Here is a 24207-nt window from a genome sequence, read left to right on the forward strand (position 1 = left end):
TCGCGACCTGCCGGTCCCCAGCACTGCCCAAGATCTTGGCACACATGTATAAGGGGTCGACTATCACGATGTCCGGGGCCTTGTCTCTAATGATCCGCATCTCCATACTCAGCGAAAATAGCCGAATGAAGGTGTAGTGTAGCGGATGAAGGTTAAACATAGCGAAGATGTTATCAAACCGCAGGACGATCGCACCCCCGATGGCGTTATCCACAAAGCCCTTTCCCTCTGGCACCTTGGCCATTAAAACCGGTTATGCCACATCATTCTTGGAGAGACGCCGCTTCTCCAAAGAAAGAACACTGTCATGCAGACTCCGCATAGCACCAGTTGCAGCATTGAGCAGATTAGTCGGTAGCATCGGCCTACCCGCCACATGCACCCTCCTCGAGATATCCTTAGGTGAAGGTGGACCGTCCTGAGCATGGATCGTACTCGGTGCCGGCTGGCTGGCACCCTTGTTACTCTTTCTTTTCTGTCCCTTCTTCTTCTGCTGTAATGGGATCAAGTTCTGCTCACAGGCCGCCTTCTTGAGTGTGTTGGGGCTGATAATAGCTGGCACCTCGGCTATCTGAGGCTCGGTGAAGGCGGCAGCTGGAGGCATCTCCTGAGAACTTAACGCCAGACGACGCCTGTTGCAATTTGGTTTCTCCGCGGTACCAGCATGATTGCGGTCGTCTTTTTCAGGGTTGGGTTCTTGAGAAGGAGGCCCGAAGAATTCGCCACCGTACCCATGTTCGGCAAAGTACTTATCGACGTTGGTAAATGTACCATCGTCATTGTCGTCGTCGTCCGGATCCTGTGCCATATGCATGTTCGGATCCTGTGCCATAGGGATGTCCGGCATGTCCGGTAGCGTTGCGGCGGTCTTGCCATGGCTTGGCGCCGGCACGACTTGCGGTGTTGTCTTTGGGGTGGTGTTCCCCACCCCCAAACGAATCTGGCTCTTCGGCCAAAGCAGGGGCCAGCTTAGGCAGGCGCTGAGGGTCATCACATCATCTTCGTTTGCCCCGGCGGGTTGAATCGGAGGTAACAACTCGTCGCAGCCTGGCAGCACCCGAACCAGTTGAACCCTATACATGGTGGGTGGCATCGGATTACCGTGGAACACGGGGTTGCCCGGTTGAACGATTTTGCCCTTGGCGACATCGACCAACTCGTCGTTCACGAAGTGCAGGAGAGTGCACAGAATGTCGGCGGCGCCCTACGAAAACATATAGGGCGTTAGGGATGCCCAGTCAAAGGCAAGGAGATGAAGTCCTCGGCTGAGAGGCTTAATTAGTTACCGTGATGATGGCGTCGAGCTCGGCTAATGTCAAGGCACCGCCAATGGCGGGCGTGCAACTGACGGAGGGGCCGCTTGCTGCCGAGGTGCTGGCCGGCGTACACCCGGGTGCATTAAGCTCCAATGCCCGTGTCGGCATCGGAGACACCAATACCGCCTCTGTCGGAGACACCAATGGCGCCGCCTGCGCGTTGTGCGAGTTGCTGGCCGTGAAGCTGGGAATCAGGGGCGGCCCCTGTTAGCCGCCCGCAATCCACGCCGGCAGCCCATGAATCAAGGTAGGCATAATGCTGGTGAGCGTCGATCCCAGTTATTGTTGCACTTGCTCTTGGACAATCTCCGGAATCCGCGCCACTTGTGCCTTGAGTTCTTGAACCTCGCGCGACTGGCTTTCCGAGCTGTTCATTCTCTCCTTTCGCCCACCAGCGTTATAGTAGGACGACCATTTTGTGGACAAGCCTTTGCCGGCCACACGACCAGCTGACGACGGCTTACTCAGCTTATCCTTGTTTTTCATTACGTTCAACGCCCTATTTAGAGTGCTGTCCCAAGGGGTGCTTTGAGACGACCCTGCGCTACTGCTTTCAGTATCCTGCGGAAGGAATGTGAACCATTTAGAAATTTGGCTTCATTATTTAGAATGCAACCATATGGAGCTAATTACGCGGGGGTGTATTCCTTACCAGAACAAGCTCAATCGCCTTGGTCTTCGGATCCGTGGTAAGCTCCTTTGTTACCGGGTCCTCCTTGTACCGGGCCCTGACATAGTTCCTGGTCTGCTTGTCACGGTATTTCTCGAAGCGGGGCGGTAGGCCTTGCTCGGCACGCTCCGCGTCCTTCTTGTCCCATATAGGCTCCGCCACTCTGTAACCGCCGGGACCGAGTTTGTGTTCCCCTAAGTTCAACTCCCGCATTTCTTTCCCTCACTGACTCGATTCGGAGGTTGCGCTGCTCTCGCACTTGATCTTGAACTCCTTGTAGTCATCTTCGTTGATCGAAGGATTTTTCTCCTTGATCTTCTCATAACTATCACCTTTCTCAATCATTGTCTTCACCGCGCTTCTCCAAGTAGATAGGGCCATGCTCATCCTCGTGAGGGCAGCACTGTTCACTTTATTCCCTGAGAGGCGTGTGTTTTCAAATTCAGCAGGGAACTTGTATCGTTCATGCAGCATCGTGAAGAGGAGGGTGCGCAAATTCCCTCGGTCCTTATGCCTTAGGTTCTCTATGTTGATCGAGACGGTGCTCCGAAGAATGCACCTGAGCTGAAGCGAGTACCCCTTGACTATTTCTTTGGGCGCCATTGGATGCCCGTCAGAGTTCACTTCAGTAAATTCCTCCTTGACGGTGCGGAGCACGTTCGGGCGCCGGTCCTTCCGTTGCCTCTTCGGTTGGCTGCCATCTGTGCGTGCGCTGCCATCATCAGTGGTGGCATCCTCGGCGGCACCATCAATGGTGTCATCCGCGACGCCACTAGGGGTTGTGTAGTCAGGATCGGTGTCTTCCGCGGCGTCCTCATAGCGGTGAGGTTCTTCCTCCATCTCCTGGGACAGCTCCCAGAATTGCTTGCCGCCCGAACCGCCGGCCTCATCGTTGTGGGCCATGTTTCGCTCTAAATAGGAAAAAAGTTTGGTTAAAAAGTTGGTTATTGTCAAGGAACAAGATCATGGTCTCATCATTTAGGTTTTGTCGACACTGAGGCAGTCTAGGAAAAAAAATCCACAAGTTAATATATCAGGACCCATCACATCTTCATAGACTCGATGGGGCCTCAAATGCCCTTCCTCATCTACAACTAGTTGTCCGCCTCAATCGATGGGTTTTCTCACATTTTTCTGATTCAAACTAGATTTCGATGGCTGTTAGGTTATTCGGAAGCAGTAGAAGCTTGTAGAGGGTGCAAACCAGCCAGCATTGGGAAGTTCCAGTCTACTAGTAGAGGGAAAAACATGAGGAGCAGCTTGTAGGTTTGCTTGCTCCGGTGGGACGGGATGGAGGATATAGCAGTAGCACCCCTATATCATACATAGATTTATTTTTTACCCTACTGCTCTTACTAGTTTTAGCTTATCAAAGTGGATGTATGTATCACATGTTTCTGAAACTAGATTTATATTGCTGGTAGGTTATTTTGTGTATGTGATCTAAAATAAATACGAAAATTATTTTTTGCCCTGCTGCTCTTACTAGTTTTAGCTTATCAAAGTGGATGTATGTATCATATTCTTCTGGTGCATGAGAGAGTGAGGGGTAAACCACAAGCTAGACAAGTGAAGGTGGTGGAGTGGTGCTGCATCCCCATCCATCCATCTATCCATCCATATGCATCATCTCTTTTGACTTGACCACATTGGCTCATAGCTAATCTAGCCAAGCTACCTAGATCCACCTGCTTGCTTGTTGCACATTGTGTGGAGGGAGCAGATCTCGCCACTGCTTAAGTGTAAAGCTAGATAGTGGTGTGTGAGAGTCCACTTAGCTGAAAATGTTGGGAGACATGATTTATCTGTTCAGTCACCATCACATACACTCAGATTAACATTCAACACCTGACCTAGAGTTAACAAATTGGGCATCTTCTAGGTCAAACTATAAATGTTGATTAATTTTTGTTTCGGTTGAGAATCGGGCACCTTCTAGGTCAAGAAAATTGGGCATGACCTTTGCTAATTTTCTTGACCTAGGAGTGCCCCATTCTCAACCGAAACGGAAATTAATCAACATTTCAGGAGAAAGGGGTCATTTCAGAAGATCACAAGTAGCAGAAGCATCACAAGTTGACAAAATCACAAGTAGCAGCAACATCACAAGTAGTACAGCAGCAGCAACATCACAAGTAGTACATCAGCAGCAGTGAATAAAGTTTTTATATGAAGTTTCTGAATTTATATGGAAGTTTCTGAAATTTATTGAAGTTTCTAGTACACTAAAGGAGAGAAAGGAGAGGAAGTACCCTAGCAATTTATGAAAGTGTCCAGTACACTAAACTCCAACTCCAGTACCAGAGGAAATGGGCAGTAGATGGGCAACACTAGACCACCTACAACAGATGTAACAAATTACTCCAGTTAACTTAAATTACTCCAACTCCTATTTGCAAGATCACAAGTACAACAAGCAGTACTCTACTTCTATTTGCAACATCACCAGCTGCTCTGGGTACAAGAACAAGCAGTGGAGTAGAAGTAGTAGGGGAGAGGAGCAGCAAGGACGAGAAAAGGAGGCGGTAACAACAGCATGTAGAGCAGTACAGTAGCGCGGCGGCGGAGGCATGCACCCACGACAGAGCAGCGGCAGCAGGGTCGCGCGGGCGGGGTCGGGGCTCAACCGGAGGTAGGCCGAGCGCGATGTGCGGGGTGAGAGCAGAGGCGGGGGCCGGTGCGCGTGATGCAAGGGCGGGCAGCAGCAGGGCAGGTGCTCATACAGTGCAGAAATCGGGGGGGATTTTGAGCGGGCAGAGGATGCAATAGGGAAGGAGGGAGGGGGAGGGAGGAGGAAGGAGGGGTGGTGGCTACCTGCCTATGGACCGGTCGCCGGCGTAGCTCCGTGCGGCGGCGTTCCTGGGCGGGGGCGGCTACTCCGGGGACAGGGAGGGAGGCGCTCCGGTGCCAGAGTCGGGGCCGCGGAGGCTGGGCGCGTGTGGCTGCCCGACTTGAGGAGGCAGGGCGACGGCGGTGGAGCCCGAGGAGGCAGGGCGGCGGCGGTGGAGCAGGCGGCGGAATGAGGGGACGCGCGTGAGGGTGTGGCGAGGGGGGGGAGTGGATCTGGCGAGGGAGGGACGAAGGGATCGAGCGAATTAGCTAGGGGGGAAGATTACTAATGGCGCACCCCCTGGCGGTGCGCCATTAGAATGTTTTTTTGATAGCAATGGCGCACCCTCGAGCGGTGCGCAATAAGTAATCTTTTTTTGCATAGCAATGGCGTACCAGCCAGCGGTGCGCCATAAGTAATTTTTTTATTTTTTGTTGCATCTAATAATTTTTTAGAAAATGCATATGAATATGAAACAGTAATAAAGTTTTATAAAAACGGTAATAATTTTTTTTAAAATATCATCAAATTTGTTATTTGAAAATATCATCAAATTTGTTATTTGAAAATATAATCAAATTTGTTTTTTTGGATTTTTAGTTGCATTCATTTGTGACGGTGGAGCGGGGGAAGGTGCGGTGGGTCGGCGTCGGCGGTGGAGCGGGGAAGGGTGCGGGGGGTGCTCGGCGGTGAGGGGGATCTGGCGAGGGGGGGTAGCGATCGAGATGGAGGGGGGGATCGAGATCGAGTGTCCTCATGAATATTCAATATTTTTTCATATTGAATATGAAAAAATATCATCAAATTTGAAAAAATATTCATGAATTCAAAAAGTGCCCATGAAATTTAAAAATATTCATGAGTTCAAAAAGTGCCCATGAAATACAATCGAGAAATGACGGCTACAATTTAAATACAATCGATCTTAGCTAACTATCTGTTCAAAATCTTCTTGCCCTTCTTTTTCGCAAATGGAATTCTTCTATGGAACGGACGTCCTTTAGGTAGGGTGGTCCTGCTTCTTCTTGTGGTGTATGCTGCTACTTCATCATCGTCGTCATGTTCCATCTTCGGGTTGCCGTACTTGTCGAAGTCTTGCTCATTGGCGACTCCATCCATTCCGATGATCTTCCTTTTGCCTCTCCTCATGACAACACGACTGGGCTTTGACGGGTCGGTAATGAAGATGCATTGGTCCACTTGGGAAGCCAGTACCCATGGCTCATTTTTCGTGGTGACCTTTGCGCCCGCGGTCTTGGATTTGGCTTCGGGTATAACCATGGTGGTGAAATACCGGTCTTCTTTTAGGACACTCTTGGCCCATCTGACACGGAACATCGGGACCTTCTCTCCAGCGTAGCTCAGCTCCCAGATCTCCTCGATCCTTCCATAGTATCTGTCCTTGTCGTGACCGGTGTAGGATTCCATCGTTACCCCGAGAGTTCTGATAACCATTGCTCTTCATGTCCTTGTCCTCGGTGAGAATGTGTAGCCGTTGATATCGTACGCCTCATAAGTCCTCAGGTTGTGCTCGGCGCCCTATGACAAGGCGAATATGAGTTGTTCTTCCACGGAAGAATCCTCATGTAAAGGGTACGACAGAAGCTTCTGCTTGAACCAACGCGTGAAACATGAGTTGTGCTCTTTGATTATATCTCCGTCCGTCCTCTGTTGGCCTTGGTCATTGTACATCTTCTCAATAAAGGTTTTGTGCTCTACCACCCAAGGATCGACCACGTATATGTGTTGTAGCACGACTAGGTTTGCTCTTTCAAAGTCGGCGAGTCGACCCTCGAAGTCGGCATGCATTTCGCGGTGACCCTCACGGTGACCCCATCCAGCGAGCCTGCCGAGGTGCCCGTTGACGGGCAGAAAAACGGGCTTCTCGATGCCTAGATAATTCGTGCAGTAGGAGATGCACTCTTCGGTCAGAAATCCCCTGGCTATGCTTCCCTCTGGACGTGACATGTTGCAAACGTATCCTTTGATGACACCGTTCATCCTTTCGAACGGAATCATGCTGTGCAGGAACGTCGGCCCGAGTTGGATGATATCTTCCATGATATGGACCAGCAGATGCACCATAATGTCGAAGAATGTGGGCGGGAAGTACATCTCAAGCTCGCATAGTATCACCACGATCTCTTCCTGTAGCCTTCTGAGTTGCCTCACGCCAACCGACTTCCGAGAGATGACGTCAAAAAAGTTGCATAGGCCAAATAGCGTTTCACAGACGTGCGTGTCCATGATCGCACGGATTGCAACTGGAAGTATCTGCGTCATCAGCACGTGACAGTCGTGAGACTTCATCCCGCTGAACTTCTGCTTCGCTGGGTCTAGGTATCTGCTTATCTTCCCCGCGTAACCATAAGGAAGTTTTACTCCTACGAGGCAGGTGAAAAACTGCTCGATCTCCTCCTGACTTAGAGTGAAGCACGCGGGAGGGTAGTCATTTCCGGTCTTCTTGGCCTTTTTGCCTTTGCGACAACTCTCTGTGTCCTGCTTCGCCTCATCATCATCATCATTAGTGTGAAGCTCCTCCCTGATGCCCATTGATTTCAAGTCTGCCCTTGCTTTCAGCCCATCTTTGGTCCTCTCTGGCATGTTGAGCAGGGTACCAAGCAGACTCTCGCACATGTTCTTCGTGATATGCAAGACATCAAGGCTGTGAGGCACACAGTGGATCTTCCAGTATGACAAGTCCCAGAAAACAGACCTCGTTTTCCATACCTTCAGCAGCGGCTCTGGCGCCTTTCGCTTCTTTCCCGGGTCTGACGCCTTTTGCTTCTTTCCTGGCAGTGGGCAATCTTTCCAATTTTTCAATAGCTCGTCTATTTCCTCGCCGCTCCTCATATGCGGGTGTCTTCGGGGATCGGTTTCACCATCGAACAGATCCTTGCGTTTTCTCCATGGGTCATCGTTGTGAAGCCACCTTCGATGTCCCATGAACACGGTTTTCGAAGACCCGGGATCTCTATCTAGCTGGCGATACGTTGTGTCATCCATGCACCTGACGCATCCAGAAAATCCGTGGACCACCTGCCTGCGAGATATCCGTAACCGAGATAGTCATGCACCGTCGTGAGCAGTGCGACTCTCATAGGGAAATATTCTTTCTCTGCGGCGTCCCACGTATTAGCTGGTGTTTTCCACAGCGTGTCTAGCTCCTCTTTCAGCAGCCCCAGATACAGATTGATGTCGTTCCCTGGTTGTTTCGGCCCTTCAATTAGCATACTCATGTGAATGTACTTCCTCTTCATGCACAACCAGGGGGGAAGGTTGTACATCCACACAAACACAGGCCAGGTGCTATGTGTGCTTCTCTGGCTGCCAAACGGATTGACTCCATCGGTGCTCACGCCCAGCATGATGTTCCTTGGATTGTTCCCAAATTCTGGGTCTTCGAAATTCAACACTTGCCACTGGCTCGCATCCTTAGGGTGACTCAACATCTTGCCTTTTTTATTTATCTCCGGATCATTTCCGTCATATTCTCGCTTCTTCTCCTCCCTATCCATGTGCCAATGCACGAGCTTTGCTACCTTAGGGTCCGCGAAATACCGTTGCAGACGAGGAGTGATCGGAAAGTACCACACCACCTTTCGAGGAGCTTTCTTCCTCTTCTTGTATCGAGTGACGCCGCACACCGGACATATCGTAGACTCCGCATGCTTGTCCCGATAAATGATGCAATTGTTCATGCACACATGGTATTTCACGTGCGGTAAATCCAGAGGACACACGATTTTCTTCGCCTCCTCGAAACTGGTTGTAGCGACCCGACCCGAATGGATCAAGTCTCTGTGCTTATGTGTCATCCCTGGATCAGTATTTGAAACTCCCAACTCATATTTCATATAATTTGAAGAAGTCATTTTATCTTCTCTCGTGAAAATCATTGAGTCGCATAAAGTTTCGGAATTGGAATATTTTCAAATGAAAGAGTGAATTCGAAACTTTTGAAAGTTAAATGAGAGGGAATAAAAGGACTTTCCCAAACTTTCATATTTGCTTTCTGATCTCCGTGAATTCAAATTCTTTTCACCACTAAACCCCGGAGAGAAGATGACATGACTTCTTCCATTTATTTAAATGACAAGGGGTGTTGAAAATATTTGAATTTCATTTGAAAATATTCCAATTCTGAAACTTTATGCGACTCAATGATTTTCACGAGAGAAGATAAAATGACTTCTTCAAATTATATGAAATATGAGTTGGGAGTTTCAAAGAATTAAATTCAAAGTTCTTTGAATTTATTTTATTTTCAATTTGGAATATTAGATCATCATGCATATCTTATTTTCTTTCTTTTTGGTCGATCCTAGAAATTTCACGCAGCTCAAGGACCTTCGGAGAGAGTTGGAGATTTCGTTATTTTCTTATTTTAGAGTTTTCTCGAATTGGAAAAGAGGATCATTTGATTTATTTATTTCATCTTCAATTATTTTTCTGTTATCAAAAAAATATGAGAGAGGGAATAATATGACTTTCCCAAATATAGGAAAAATGAAGATTTATTAAATAGATCAAATTTCGTTTTCCGGTGTTTGTTTGCGTTTTATTTGGATAGAGAAAAATGCGCGTTTTGAAAATTTTATTTTAGGCCCGGAGAAAAGTTCATTTTGTTCGACTCATTTTTAGGAGTCGGGGAAAATTTACTTTATTAGTTTTGGAGTCCGGTAGATTTTGTTTTTCTGTGTTTTTCCGAGCGCGGAACCGTTTAAAAAAAAAACCTCAGCGCCTTGGGCCAAAGGCCCAAGCCGCCGGCCGGCCAGCCAAGGCCAAGGCCAAGGCCAAGGCCATCGCCGCACCGCGCGCGTGCCCAGGCTCCAGGAGCCGCCGCCTTTGTCTTTGGAAGTCCTAGTAGGACTTTTGTCCTACTTCCGTTTATTCCGTTTCTTTTTCTAGATCTTTCCTACTCCTATTCTTATTCCTTATTCCCTCCTCCAAGCAAACCCCCCCTCCCCAATATAAATACCCCAACACCCCCCCCTCCAAACACATCAAATCAAAACCCCTCTCTCCACCACCCGCCGCCGCGCCCCTCACCCGCCGCCGCGCCTTGCCTACACCGCCGCCGCGCCCCTCACCCGCCGCCGCGCCCCTCAACCGCGCCACGCCGCCTCGCCCGCCGCCTCACCCGCGCCGCCGCCCTTGTGCATCGCCGTCGCGCCCAACGCCGCCATACACCACCGCCGCCGCCCTGCGTCACCACCGCCGCCGCACCTTGCCCACGCCGCCGCCCTACGCCACGCCGCCGGAGACGCCGCCGCAGGTTGCCCCGCATCTCTTTTCCTTGGATCGTTTTCTTCTAATCGTTCCGATTTCTTTTCTTCTCATCCGATTCATTTTTCTTTCCGGTTCTTTTCTAAACCGTTTCGGTTTTCTAGATCGGTTTTTCGTTTCGGTTTTCTTCTCCGAAACCCTAGATCAGATTCGTTTTCTTTTCCGATCTAGTTGCCTTTAGATCGTTCGCCGGACCGTTCGTCCTAACGAACGTGATCACCGGATTCTTCTAGGTTAACGACGTCCGTTCGTTTAACCGTTCTTCTTTTTCTTTTCGTCGGATTTATTCCGCGATCGCGATCTCAGATCCGATCTTCTTTCTAGTCTTTCTTTTCGCTCGTTTTCTCGGAATCAGGTGATTCAAGCGCCTGGAGTTTCGTCTCGAAACCACCGTTCCGTCTAATCAACTTGAACAAGCTTTTGCTACAGTAAAATTTTGACCTAGATTCAACTTGCTAGAACTGAGTTGTTTTCTTCCGCCGTTTGTTTTTCGTTCTTTCTTTGCAACCGGAGTTCTTAAGTTGAACTATTTGGTTCAATCTCTTGTTCGAGTTTTACCTGTGCATTAGATGAGTACTTATTGTGTGGTTACTATTGTTTGCTTACGATAGATTGACCGGAGTGTGACGAGTAGATCTATCACGAGTTTGAGTGCGAATCATCTTCATCAACATTGCAGGCAAGTTCACACTTTGATCATACCTTTTGTACAACCCATGTTTTATTGCATTAGATCAATCCTCACACATTGCATGATTAGGATCTAATAAATTGTGGGATGGGAAGTAGAAGAGGTAGTACCTATTATCTGTATTACTATGAAACCTTTGGGAGTTACTTCTACGTTTGCTTATTATGCCATGCTATGCTAGTAGACGTGGATTGGGTGAGTGATATCCATGACAGATGTGAGATTGATAATTTTAATGGTTTATCTAAGGTGGCAACCTAACACACATCTGGGTGGATTGAGGCACCTGATGTCTATCAGGACTTGCCTGTTTTTTTTGGACCGCCACCCAGGCTCAAAGGGATCATAAGATCTTTCATGCTAAATACTTACGTGTGCAGCCACAAGCCATTATGGGCTCTGGCATAGTTAACTAAGTTGTGCGAACTCTTACGGGGTGGACTAGCAGATGTAGGGGATGTAGGTGTACCGGTCTACCCCACATGTAAGGTGCTAGTGCTTCTGAAAGACTGTGTCTCGGTCATCCGTCTTATCAAACACCCTGTAGTGCGAGAAACCAAACGGAGGCGATCGAGTCTTATGGGGAAAAGTGCGCAAACCTCTGCAGAGTAACAAACTAATCATGATTAGCCGTGTCCCTGGTTATGGACAACTTGAGTATCTAGTACTTGAATATCATTGTGAATCTCATCACGTTACTTCTAATTAATGTTGTTGGGTTTTAATTATTTTTAATTGGGATTGAGAATGCTGTCAACCATTCTCGATGTTTCACAACCACCATGATAGTTAATTAAAATTTATTCCTTTGCAGTAGGGAAAAATTGGCTTTACGCAAAAACCTTATACCCATAGAGCTTTTCCACCAGCCAAATATGCATGTAGTGATAGCGATTGTTCATCATTCTCTATGGTGTGAATTTGCCAGTACATTCAATGTACTGACCCGTTTCGGGCTGCAACGTCTTATGTTGCAGGTTTCTTACGACGAGTAAGTGATACGTTAGGGTTACGATTTCTACACTCAACTTTGCCGTTGGTGTTGATGGGAATCCACAACCTTGTTGCTTCCGCTATATTGGATTGAGGTAATAGTATTTACGTTACTTTATACATGTGATTTACCTCTGTTATAAATCCTTCGAGTACTGTGTGTGTCAGCATACTGATCCAGGGATGACACAAAAGCATAGAGACTTGATCCATTCGGGTCGGGTCGCTACAAGATGGTATCAGAGCACATGTTGACTGTAGGACGTGACCCTAGAAATTGGCAAGCCCATAGCAAAGATTTTTCTCTACAACTTTCCCTTTCAAAAAGATCTTTTACCTCTCTTCTCTTCTGAGCTTATTCAAAAATTCCCTTTAGTGAGACCATACCCCTTTCCCTTTTGACCACCCGAAGATTTGACTGATGAGACCATTCCAAGATGTACAAGATATCGGACAACCGAGACCATTCGGAAGGAAGGGGATTTTACCATACATTATGATGCAAGTTTTCAGAATGGATTTGATGGAAGAAGGCTGACGGAGCACCTATCATAAGATGAAGTTTTATCCCTAGCCGGTGTATCACCAGGATCTGGAGTATTACATCAAGAAGTTTAAGGTGGAGCTACAAGAAGCTGTATTTTGACAAGGAGCATTTCGTGAAGAACTCAGGAACCAAAAGCTGAAAATAGCCAATCTGGAGGAGCTACAACCTCGAGATACCGGAGATTTATCAGGAACGGAAGGATAGTATGACCATGGCTCATGCCAAGGATGTTGAAACCCAGAAGTTTGAAATGCAACTCCAGAATATTCAAGGATGTCATGAGAGACTTCGCGTCAACAGAGTTGATCTGGCGAAAGGACTTGAGAAAGATCAAGCACGACCGAAAGAAGCCATTGGAGGCATGAACAAGACTTGAAGAGTTTGGCGACGTTGACCTTTAGAAGACCAAACCCCTGTTATATACCTACGTTAGATGCGATGATTGTGAGCTGTGATTGTTTGATGTTTTCTCGACAGCCACAACAAAAAAATCTGTCTTTTCAAAACTTTTGTTTGCATTTTGTGTATCCCTCTCTATCTCTCTTATCTCACCCGTAAACCCATGGACCTAATAGAGGATGAATGGAGATGAGCTTGTATTTTCGGGACCGATGAGTCAATTGGAGACAGACCGATGGATTCAGAACATGGAGGATCATATGGAGAACAACCCTATAGTCGGAAAGGATATGGCCCAGCATGCTCTTTAGTGCTTTGAAAGAGGTGCTGCTACTTGGTGGAGGATGTACCAAACCATGAATGGATGGCAAGGAGTAACCACTTGGAAAGAATTTAAGTTGACTTTGCTAAAGTCTCAGTTTGTGTCCCAGAAGTTGAAGCCTTATGGAAAGGATATGAAGAAAACTTGTGCATGCAAGCTTTGTGGAGAAATAGGACACACCCATAAAGAACACAAGGAGGAATGCCCTAATTGTGAAGGAAGTCACCCAGCTGAAGAATGCCCAACTAGGCAGATCACTTGTTTCTTGTGTGAAGGGACTACCCACTACCCTGCACAGTGTCACATTTACCCCTTGGTACAAAGAACCATCCAGCAGAAGGAAGAAGCAATGAAAGGAGCCCTAATGGAAAATTTAGAAGAACCTGCGATGAAGGAGGAGGTGGAGGACACATCGAAAGAGGAACCAATTAAACCCTGCACCAAGTCTTGCTATTCATGTGGAGAAGAAGGACACGTATCTCAAAATTGTATGAAGGGGGATCTAGTAGAATTCCCTACAGAGGAAGTAGAATATGACCCACAGGAAATAGAAGCCATGATTGGAATGGAAAGGTCCAGGAAAAGAAACCGATTGGAGCCCAGGAGGAACCTGAGTCATATCATCTGTTACAAATGCAAGGAGTCAGGGCACTTTGCCAGAGGTTGTCCGAAGGAGAAGGAGACTTGTGATAAATAGTTGAGTTTGTAACAGAAGTAATATAGTAGTGGTAGTGAGAACATTTTCTTTTATATAGAGGTATTGAGTTGAGGCATGTAATGGAAAAACAGGAGAATGTAATGATTTGAGAATTAATAAAGTTAGCCTCGTTGGTACTGATATGGATTTTATGAGTTGCTACTCTATGAAGGAGGATTTTGACCATTTTTGAGCATAAGAGAAATATGGTCTATGGAAGATTTGTGCATTTTAAGGGTGGTAGTACCCTGTAAGAACCTTTGACCCCAGAAAGGATAAAGATACTCCACTGCGTGGATTCTGGACAAAATGAATACGAGTTTTGTCTCGATATGTGTGATGCCCCAAGAGTATGTGGGATGAAGTTGGAGACCGACAGTTGTTTGGACCAAATGTGATCAAGGAGTCAGAAGAGAATGTTAAGTTGATTCGAGATAGGCTGAAGGTAGCTCAGTCCAGGCAGAAGAGTTATGTAGACTCACAAACTCAAGGAGGTAGTCTATGAAATTGGAGACAGAGCATGTCTTCATGTGTTCCCTCTGCGAGGAGTTAAACGGATTGGAGTTAAGGGACAGTTAGCCCCGAGATTTGTAGGACCATACCGAGTTTTGGAGCGTATGGAGAAGTGGCCAACAAGTTGGAGTCACACGAAGGACTGTCAGGAGTTCAAGATGTGTTTCACGTTTCCCAGTTGAAGAAGTGCCATGCAGAGATGGCCAATATTCCCCTGTAAGGACGCTTGACCCTGGAAAGGATAATGATGTGGAATATGGACTCCATAAGTATAAGTTTTTATCTAGGTATGAGGGATACCCCGAGGATGAAGAAATAAATTACTATTGGATATAAAGGAGGTATGATGTCGGAAATATGGATCAATGGAAACTCCATGATGAGTCAGAGTAATCATGTCCTAATATTGGTGCCAATAGAAGGAAGGAAGATGATACAATTGGATGGATTTAAGAATACTAGGAAGTTGGAAGTTGGAATAATGAACAGTTGCCCGATGATAAGTTCAAGGACTACAAGTGATGAGATGGGCCATAACCCACAGGCCCCAGGACCTGCCAAGAAGCAAGCACATTCTTGCTGAAGGAGGGACCCATACCTTTGTCGATAGACGATCTTATAGGAGTAACGCAAAACCTGAGGGTTGGGAAGGAACGATAGATGTTTGTTTGGCTTGCAGAATCCATGGAATTATCCGAACTTAGTTCGTCGACAAGAGAAATTCTGCAATGCTTGTGAGGATGACCGAGTGTTAGAATGCGAGATTCGCTAAACTGTATACAAGGTAATGATTTGGGTGCGGGATGGATTGATCACCATACCGACTTACTCTTATTATTCGCCTTGCTATATGGGATGGTAAATCTGAGTGACTTGCCTATAGTAGAGAGACGACGATATTAAACCTTGTTTAAACCTTAGAATGGTATAAAAAAATTTCCTTGTACACGGCAGCTTTTGCCAACCGTAGGTTATACGGTGAGGATCACCCAGACTCATTTCCTGCAGGAGAAACCATAAATTGTTGACCACCATGAGATATTGATAGTTGATTAGTTTTGGCGCTAGACCCGTCAGCTAAGAAGACCCAGTCTCGGAAGAACCTTACCTAGATGAAGACAGAAGAATTGAGGTAAAGGTTATGCCACTACCGGAGGAGCCCGGATAAGGAATTATCCTGAAGATCTAAGAAGACCGACACTGTCAAGGATAAGGATGGAGTATATGAGCTTTGATGGAACAGTAACCATGTTTCTAAGGGTGGTAGCACCCCGGACCCCGGAGACGATTGATGGATTTTTTTAGGAGACCCCCAAACCCTAACCTATTTCTTGCTAGCCTCTCCGAATCTCGAGGACGAGATTCATTTAAGGGTGGTAGGTTCGTAACATCCCAAAATTCTAAATTTTGGAATGTTATAATAAATAGATAGATTTGATTCATTGTTTGATTGATTGTCTGAAAGTGAGTGAATTCGAAATTTTTGAAAGTTAAATGAGAGGGAATAAAAGGACTTTCCCAAACTTTCATATTTGCTTTCTGATCTCCGTGAATTCAAATTCTTTTCACCACTAAACCCCGGAGAGAAGATGACATGACTTCTTCCATTTATTTAAATGACAAGGGGTGTTGAAAATATTTGAATTTCATTTGAAAATATTCCAATTCTGAAACTTTATGCGACTCAATGATTTTCACGAGAGAAGATAAAATGACTTCTTCAAATTATATGAAATATGAGTTGGGAGTTTCAAAGAATTAAATTCAAAGTTCTTTGAATTTATTTTATTTTCAATTTGGAATATTAGATCATCATGCATATCTTATTTTCTTGCTTTTTGGTCGATCCCAGAAATTTCACGCAGCTCAAGGACCTTCGGAGAGAGTTGGAGATTTCGTTATTTTCTTATTTGAGAGTTTTCTCGAATTGGAAAAGAGGATCATTTGATTTATTTATTTCATCTTCAATTATTTTTCCGTTATCAAAAAAATATGAGAGAGGGAATAATATGACTTTCCCAAATATAGGAAAAATGAAGATTTATTAAATAGATCAAATTTCGTTTTCCGGTGTTTGTTTGCGTTTTATTTGGATAGGGAAAAATGCGCGTTTTGAAAATTTTATTTTAGGCCCGGAGAAAAGTTCATTTTGTTCGACTCATTTTTAGGAGTCGGGGAAAATTTACTTTATTAGTTTTGGAGTCCGGTAGATTTTGTTTTTCTGTGTTTTTTCGAGCGCGGAACTGTTTAAAAAAAAACCTCAGCGCCTTGGGCCAAAGGCCCAAGCCGCCGGCCGGCCAGCCAAGGCCAAGGCCAAGGCCATCGCCGCACCGCGCGCGTGCCCAGGCTCCAGGAGCCGCCGCCTTTGTCTTTGGAAGTCCTAGTAGGACTTTTGTCCTACTTCCGTTTATTCCGTTTCTTTTTCTAGATCTTTCCTACTCCTATTCTTATTCCTTATTCCCTCCTCCAAGCAAACCCCCCCTCCCCAATATAAATACCCCAACACCCCCCCCCCTCCAAACACATCAAATCAAAACCCCTCTCTCCACCACCCGCCGCCGCGCCCCTCACCCGCCGCCGCGCCTTGCCTACACCGCCGCCGCGCCCCTCACCCGCCGCCGCGCCCCTCACCCGCCGCCGCGCCGCCTCGCCCGCCGCCTCACCCGCGCAGCCGCCCTTGTGCATCGCCGTCGCGCCCAACGCCGCCATACACCACCGCCGCCGCCCTGCGTCACCACCGCCGCCGCACCTTGCCCACGCCGCCGCCCTACGCCACGCCGCCGGAGACGCCGCCGCAGGTTGCCCCGCATCTCTTTTCCTCGGATCGTTTTCTTCTAATCGTTCCGATTTCTTTTCTTCTCATCCGATTCATTTTTCTTTCCGGTTCTTTTCTAAACCGTTTCGGTTTTCTAGATCGGTTTTTCGTTTCGGTTTTCTTCTCCGAAACCCTAGATCAGATTCGTTTTCTTTTCCGATCTAGTTGCCTTTAGATCGTTCGCCGGACCGTTCGTCCTAACGAACGTGATCACCGGATTCTTCTAGGTTAACGACGTCCGTTCGTTTAACCGTTCTTCTTTTTCTTTTCGTCGGATTTATTCCGCGATCGCGATCTCAGATCCGATCTTCTTTCTAGTCTTTCTTTTCGCTCGTTTATCGGAATCAGGTGATTCAAGCGCCTGGAGTTTTGTCTCGAAACCGCCGTTCCGTCTAATCAACTTGAACAAGCTTTTGCTACAGTAAAATTTTGACCTAGATTCAACTTGCTAGAACTGAGTTGTTTTCTTCCGCCGTTTGTTTTTCGTTCTTTTTTTGCAACCGGAGTTCTTAAGTTGAACTATTTGGTTCGATCTCTTGTTCGAGTTTTACCTGTGCATTAGATGAGTACTTATTGTGTGGTTACTATTGTTTGCTTAGGATAGATTGACCGGAGTGTGACGAGTAGATCTATCACGAGTTTGAGTGCGAATCATCTTCATCAACATTGCAGGCAAGTTCACACTTTGATCATACCTTTTCTACAACCCATGTTTTATTGCATTAGATCAATCCTCACACATTGCATGATTAGGATCTAATAAATTGTGGGATGGGAAGTAGATGAGGTAGTACCTATTACCTGTATTACTATGAAACCTTTGGGAGTTACTTCTACGTTTGCTTATTATGCCATGCTAGTAGACGTGGATTGGGTGAGTGATATCCATGACAGATGTGAGATTGATAATTTTAATGGTTTATCTAAGGTGGCAACCTAACACACATCTGGGTGGATTGAGGCACCTGATGTCTATCAGGACTTGCCTGTTTTTTTTGGACCGCCACCCAGGCTCAAAGGGATCATAAGATCTTTCATGCTAAATACTTACGTGTGCAGCCACAAGCCATTATGGGCTCTGGCATAGTTAACTAAGTTGTGCGAACTCTTACGGGGTGGACTAGCAGATGTAGGGGATGTAGGTGTACCGGTCTACCCCACATGTAAGGTGCTAGTGCTTCTGAAAGACTGTGTCTCGGTCATCCGTCTTCTCAAACACCCTGTAGTGCGAGAAACCAAACGGAGGCGATCGAGTCTTATGGGGAAAAGTGCGCAAACCTCTGCAGAGTAACAAACTAATCATGATTAGCCGTGTCCCCGGTTATGGACAACTTGAGTATCTAGTACTTGAATATCATTGTGAATCTCATCACGTTACTTCTAATTAATGTTGTTGGGTTTTAATTATTTTTAATTGGGATTGAGAATGCTGTCAACCATTCTCGATGTTTCACAACCACCATGATAGTTAATTAAAATTTATTCCTTTGCAGTAGGGAAAAATTGGCTTTACGCAAAAACCTTATACCCATAGAGCTTTTCCACCAGCCAAATATGCATGTAGTGATAGCCATTGTTCATCATTCTCTATGGTGTGAATTTGCCAGTACATTCAATGTACTGACCCGTTTCGGGCTGCAACGTCTTATGTTGCAGGTTTCTTACGACGAGTAAGTGATACGTTAGGGTTATGATTTCTACACTCAACTTTGCCGTTGATGTTGATGGGAATCCACAACCTTGTTGCTTCCGCTATATTGGATTGAGGTAATAGTATTTACGTTACTTTATACATGTGATTTACCTCTGTTATAAATCCTTCGAGTAATGTGTGTGTCAGCATACTGATCCAGGGATGACACATAAGCACAGAGACTTGATCCATTCGGGTCGGGTCGCTACACTGGTCGGGCACTTGTTCCCCTTGGGAAGACGTTCATGCCAGAATGACATGTTCTCGTCGAAGCATGCGTCGGTCATTTTGTGTTTTACCTTCATCTCCAGAGTCATGAGCGTTACTCTTAGGCGGGTATCCTCGGGCCTGCATCCTTCATACAATGGAGTAACCGCGTCTATCTCCAGTTGATCCAGCTTGGCTTTCTCTCGGGCGGCAGCTCTTGCGTTATCTGTCTGCTTGAGAAGCAGCTCTTGAATATGAGGGTCCTGCACCCAGCCTCCATTGTCGTCTGCTCTGGCATCTTCATCTTCATGATCATGCCCTTCGTCTTGATCTTTCTCATCATCATGTCCGGCATCTTCTACATGATGATTGTGTACAGCATCACCGTCGTGATCATGTCCTGGAGATTCTTTGTTTTCTCGCCTGCCCTCGCCGTGGTGGTGGTTGTCTTGCTGCCCTTCCTCATTTCTTGCTCGGCCCCCATGGAAGACTTCATAGTCATCTTCATCACCTTGCCACCGATAGCCATCCATGAAACCACGCAAGAGCAGGTGGTCCTGCACCTGCCTGGAATCCGGGTCCGCAATAAGGCTCTTCATCTTGCATCTTCGACACGGACATCTTATCTCCGTCTCGTTCTTTTGAAGCATCTCGGCCTTCGCGGAGCTCAAAAACCTATTGACGATGCCTTTGGTCATCGTCCGGACCATGGTCGCCTGCGGGGTAGAGCAAAACGATATTTTAGAACCAAGAAAAATTTTGGCATGACTTTCCCTAAAAATAGGACCAAAAAGAATGCATAGCGCCAAAATTCTCGCCGAAATGGAAATGAATCAACATTCCGGCAAAATATTGGCAACTATCGCATTTCAAATACCGGTACCTGCAAACACAAACATATATGCAACACCACAAACATACATAGATCTAGCAAGGCCATAAAAAGTGCATGTGCACATTGTTGGAGGGAGAAAAAAAGTAGATCTACAACATAAAGATAGCTTTCCCCTTACTTACCTATCAAAAAAGGTAATTTAACCACTTAATTTTGATGAATCTATGGTGTAGATGAGGTGAGGAGGAGGAGGCAGCCGACACAAGCTTGGAGGAGGAGGTGGAGAGAATGAAGTGGGGAAAGTGAGTGTGTAGGTGTGGCTGTCCAAAATATCTAGCTGGTCCCAGGTTACTAATGGCACACCACCCACAAATGCGCCATTAGTAACCCTGGTTACTAATGGCGCACCAACTTGAGGTGCGCCATTAGTAGTTTCGCAAAAAAAAATTGTAGTGGCGCACTGTGTTGGAGGTGCGCCATTACTAGTTTAACTAGTAATGGCGCACTCTTCCCTGGTGCGCCATTAGTATTTTTGGAAAAAAATGTTACTAATGGCGCACCCTGGGTCTGGTGCGCCATTAGTGTCTACCACACTAATGGCGCACCAACTCATGGTGCGCCATTACTATATAGTAGTGGCACACCACATGTCTGGTGCGCCATTAGTGGCCATATCATCTATAGACCTTTTCCTAGTAGTGTTGGTTTGAGAGAATTCATGAAAGATGTGAGGGATTATTTTTAACTAAGGTTTAACTTAAGGTGTCTATTTAATACACATCTGGGTGGATTGGTTTGTTGACACCTCGGGAATCCAGTGTTGTGCAAGGAGATCCCGGGGAATCCGTGTGATCATCCTATGGTTTGCCACCCAGGGTAAAAGGGATCATTCTGTTATTCATGCTGGAAACTTCCGTGTGCAGCCACAAGCCATTATGGGCTCTAGCATAGTTGAGTATGTTGTGTGACCTCTTAAAGTGGTAGACTAGCAGATGTAGGGGATGTAAGTGGTACTGTCTACTGATACGTCCATTTTGCATCATGCTTTTATATCGATATTTATTGCATTATGGGCTATTATTACACATTATGTCACAATAATTATGCCTATTCTCTCTTATTCTACAAGGTTTACATGAAGAGGGGGAATGCTGGCAGCTGGAATTCTGGGCTGGAAAAGGAGCAAATATTAGAGACCTATTCTGCACATCTCCAAAAGTCCTGAAACTTCATGAGAGCACGTTTCAGAATATATAAAAAATATTGGGTGAAAGAAGTACCTGAGGGAGGCCACTCACCGTCCACGAGGGTGGGGGCGCGCCCTGCCCCCCTAGGCACGCCCCCTACCTCGTGGGCCCCCTGGTGGCCCTCCGATGCCCATCTTCTGCTATATGAGGTCTTTCGTCCGAGAAAAAAATCATAAGCAAGCTCACGGGACGAAACTCTGCCGCCACAAGGCGGAACCAATCTAGGGCTCCGGCAGAGCTGTTCTGTCGGGGAAACTTCCCTCCAGGAGGGGGAAATCATCACCATCGTCATCACCAATGATCCTAACATTGGGAGGGGGTCAATCTCCATCAACATCTTCACTAGCACCATCTCATCTCAAAACCAAGCTCATCTCTTGTATCCAATCTTTGTATCGAAACCTCAAATTGGTACCTGTGGGTTGCTGGTAGTGTTGATTACTCCTTGTAGTTGATGCTAGTTGGTTTATTTGGTGGAGATATATGTTCAGATACATTATGCATATTAACACCCCACTGATTATGAACATGAATATTCTTTGTGAGTAGTTACGTTTGTTCCTGAGGACATGAGAGAAGTTTCGCTATAAGTAGTCATGTGAATTTGGTATTCGTTCGATATTTTGATGAGATGTATGTTGTCATCCCTCTAGTGGTGTCATGTGAACGTAGACTACATGACACTTCACAATTGTTTGGGCCTAGAGGGAGGCATTGGGAAGTAATAAGTAGATGATGGGTTGCTAGAGTGACAGAAGCTTAAACCCTAGTTTATACGTTGCTTCGTAAGGGGATGATTTGGATCCATATGTTTCATGCTATGGTTAGGTTTACCTTAATACTTCTGTTGTAGTTGCGGATGCTTGCAATGGGGGTTAATCATAAGTGGGATGCTTGTCCATGTAAGGACAGTACCCAAGCACCGGTCCACCCACATATCAAATTATCAAAGTACCGAACACAAATCATATGAACATGATGAAAACTAGCTTGACGATAATTCCCATGAGTCCTCGGGAGCGCTTTCCTTCACATAAGAGTTTGTCCAGGCTTGTCCTTTGCTACAAAAAGTATTGGTTCATCTTGCTTCACCTTATTTACTTTTACTACTTGTTACTCGTTACAAATTACCTTATCATAAAACTATCTGTTACCGATAATTTCAATGCTTGCAGAGAATACCTTGCTGAAAACTGCTTATCATTTCCTTCTGCTCCTCGTTGGGTTCGACACTCTTACTTATCAAAAAGGCTATGATAGATCCCCTACACTTGTGGGTCATCAAGAATCTTTTCTGGCGCCGTTGCCGGGGAGTGAATCGCCTTTGGTAGGTGGAATTTGGTAAGGAAAAATTTATATACTGTGCTGAAATTTACTGTCACTTGTTACTATGGAACATAATCCTTTGAGGGGCTTATTTGGGGTATCTTCACCCCGACCAGTAGAGCAAAGAGTTTCTCCTCAACCTACTGAACCTACTGAAAATGTTTACTTCTAAATTCCTTCGGGTATGATAGAGAAACTACTAGTTAATCCTTTTGCAGGAGATGGAACATTGCATCCTGATTTACACTTAATCTATGTGGATGAAGTTTGTGGATTATTTAAGCTTGAAGGTATGCCCGAGGATGTTATCAAGAAGAAGGTATTCGCTTTATCTTTGAAGGGATATGCATTGACATGGTATAGGCTATGTGATGATATGGGATCATGGGACTATAAGCGATTGAAATTGGAATTTCATCGGAAGTTTTATCATATGCATCTTGTTCATCGTGATCGTAATTTTATATTTATATATATATATATAATTTTTGGCCTCGCGAAGGAGAAAGCATCACTCAAGCTTGGGGGAGGCTTAAGTCAATGTTATATTCATGCCCCAATCATGAGCTCTCAAGAGAAATGATCATTCAAAAATTTTATGCTCGGCTTTCTCTCAGTAATTGCTCCATGCTCGATACTTCTTGTACTGGATCATTTATGATGAAGACTATTGAACTCAAATGGGATTTATTGGAAAGAATTAAACGCAACTTTGAAGATTGGGACCTCGACGAAGGTAAGTAGTCAGGTATAACACCTAAGTTTGATTGTGTTAAATCTTTTATGGATACCGATGCTTTCCGTGAATTTAGCACTAAATATGGACTTGACTCTGAGATAGTGGCTTCTTTCTGTGAATCCTTTGCTACTCATGTTGATCTCCCTAAGGAGAAGTGGTTTAAATATAATCCTCCCATTGAAGTAAAAGTAGTTGCACCTATTAAAGTTGAAGAAAAGACTATCACTTATGATGATCCTGTTGTTCCTGCTGCTTATATTGAGAAGCCACCTTTCCCTGTTAGAACAAAGGATCATGCTAAAGTTTCAACTGTGGTTCACAAAAGTAATATTAAGACACCTAAACCCCCTAAGCAAATTAAAGTTTAACCTAAGATTGCTATGGTTCAAGATCTCTTGGCCGATAATATTGATGGGCATGTTATTTACTTCTGCAATGAAGCTGCTAGACCTGATCCTAAAAATAAGCATAGACCTGTTGTATGCATGCCTGTTATTTCTATTAAAATAGGAGATCATTGTTATCATGGCTTATGTGATATGGGTGCTAGTGCAAGTGCAATACCTCATTCCTTATACAAAGAAATTATGCATGATATTGCACCTGCTGAGATAGAAGAGACTGATGTTACAATTAAGCTTGCCAATAGAGATACTATTTCACCATTTGGGATTGTTAGAGATGTTGAAGTCTTGTGCGGGAAAGTTAAATATCCTACTGATTTTCTTGTTCTTGGTTCCCCACAAGATGACTTTTGTCCCATTATATTTGGTAGACCCTTCTTGAATATTTTTAATGCTAAGATAGACTGCAATAAGAATATTGTTTATGTTGGTTTAGGGGATATGTCTCATGAGTTTAATTTTGCTAAATTTCGTAGACAACCCCATGATAAACAATTTCCTAGTAAAGATGAAGTTATTGGTCTTGCTTCTATTGCTGTGCCTCCTACTGATCCTTTAGAACAATATTTGCTAGACCATGAAAAAGATATGTTTATGAATGAAAGAAGGGAGATAGATGAAGTATTCTTTAAGTAGGGACCTATTCTGAAACACAACTTGTCTGTTGAAATCCT

General features: G+C 45.4%; 1 pseudogene; it reads right to left on the minus strand.

Annotated features, from left to right (window-relative positions):
- Positions 1 to 1869: 1869 nt before the first annotated feature.
- Positions 1870 to 2889, minus strand: LOC147975856 (uncharacterized; annotated as a pseudogene).
- Positions 2890 to 24207: the final 21318 nt, after the last annotated feature.

The sequence above is a fragment of the Triticum urartu genome, chromosome 4A, assembly GCF_056163025.1.
Source record: "Triticum urartu cultivar PI428250 chromosome 4A, HENAU_Tu73, whole genome shotgun sequence".
NCBI classification, from domain to species: domain Eukaryota; kingdom Viridiplantae; phylum Streptophyta; class Magnoliopsida; order Poales; family Poaceae; genus Triticum; species Triticum urartu.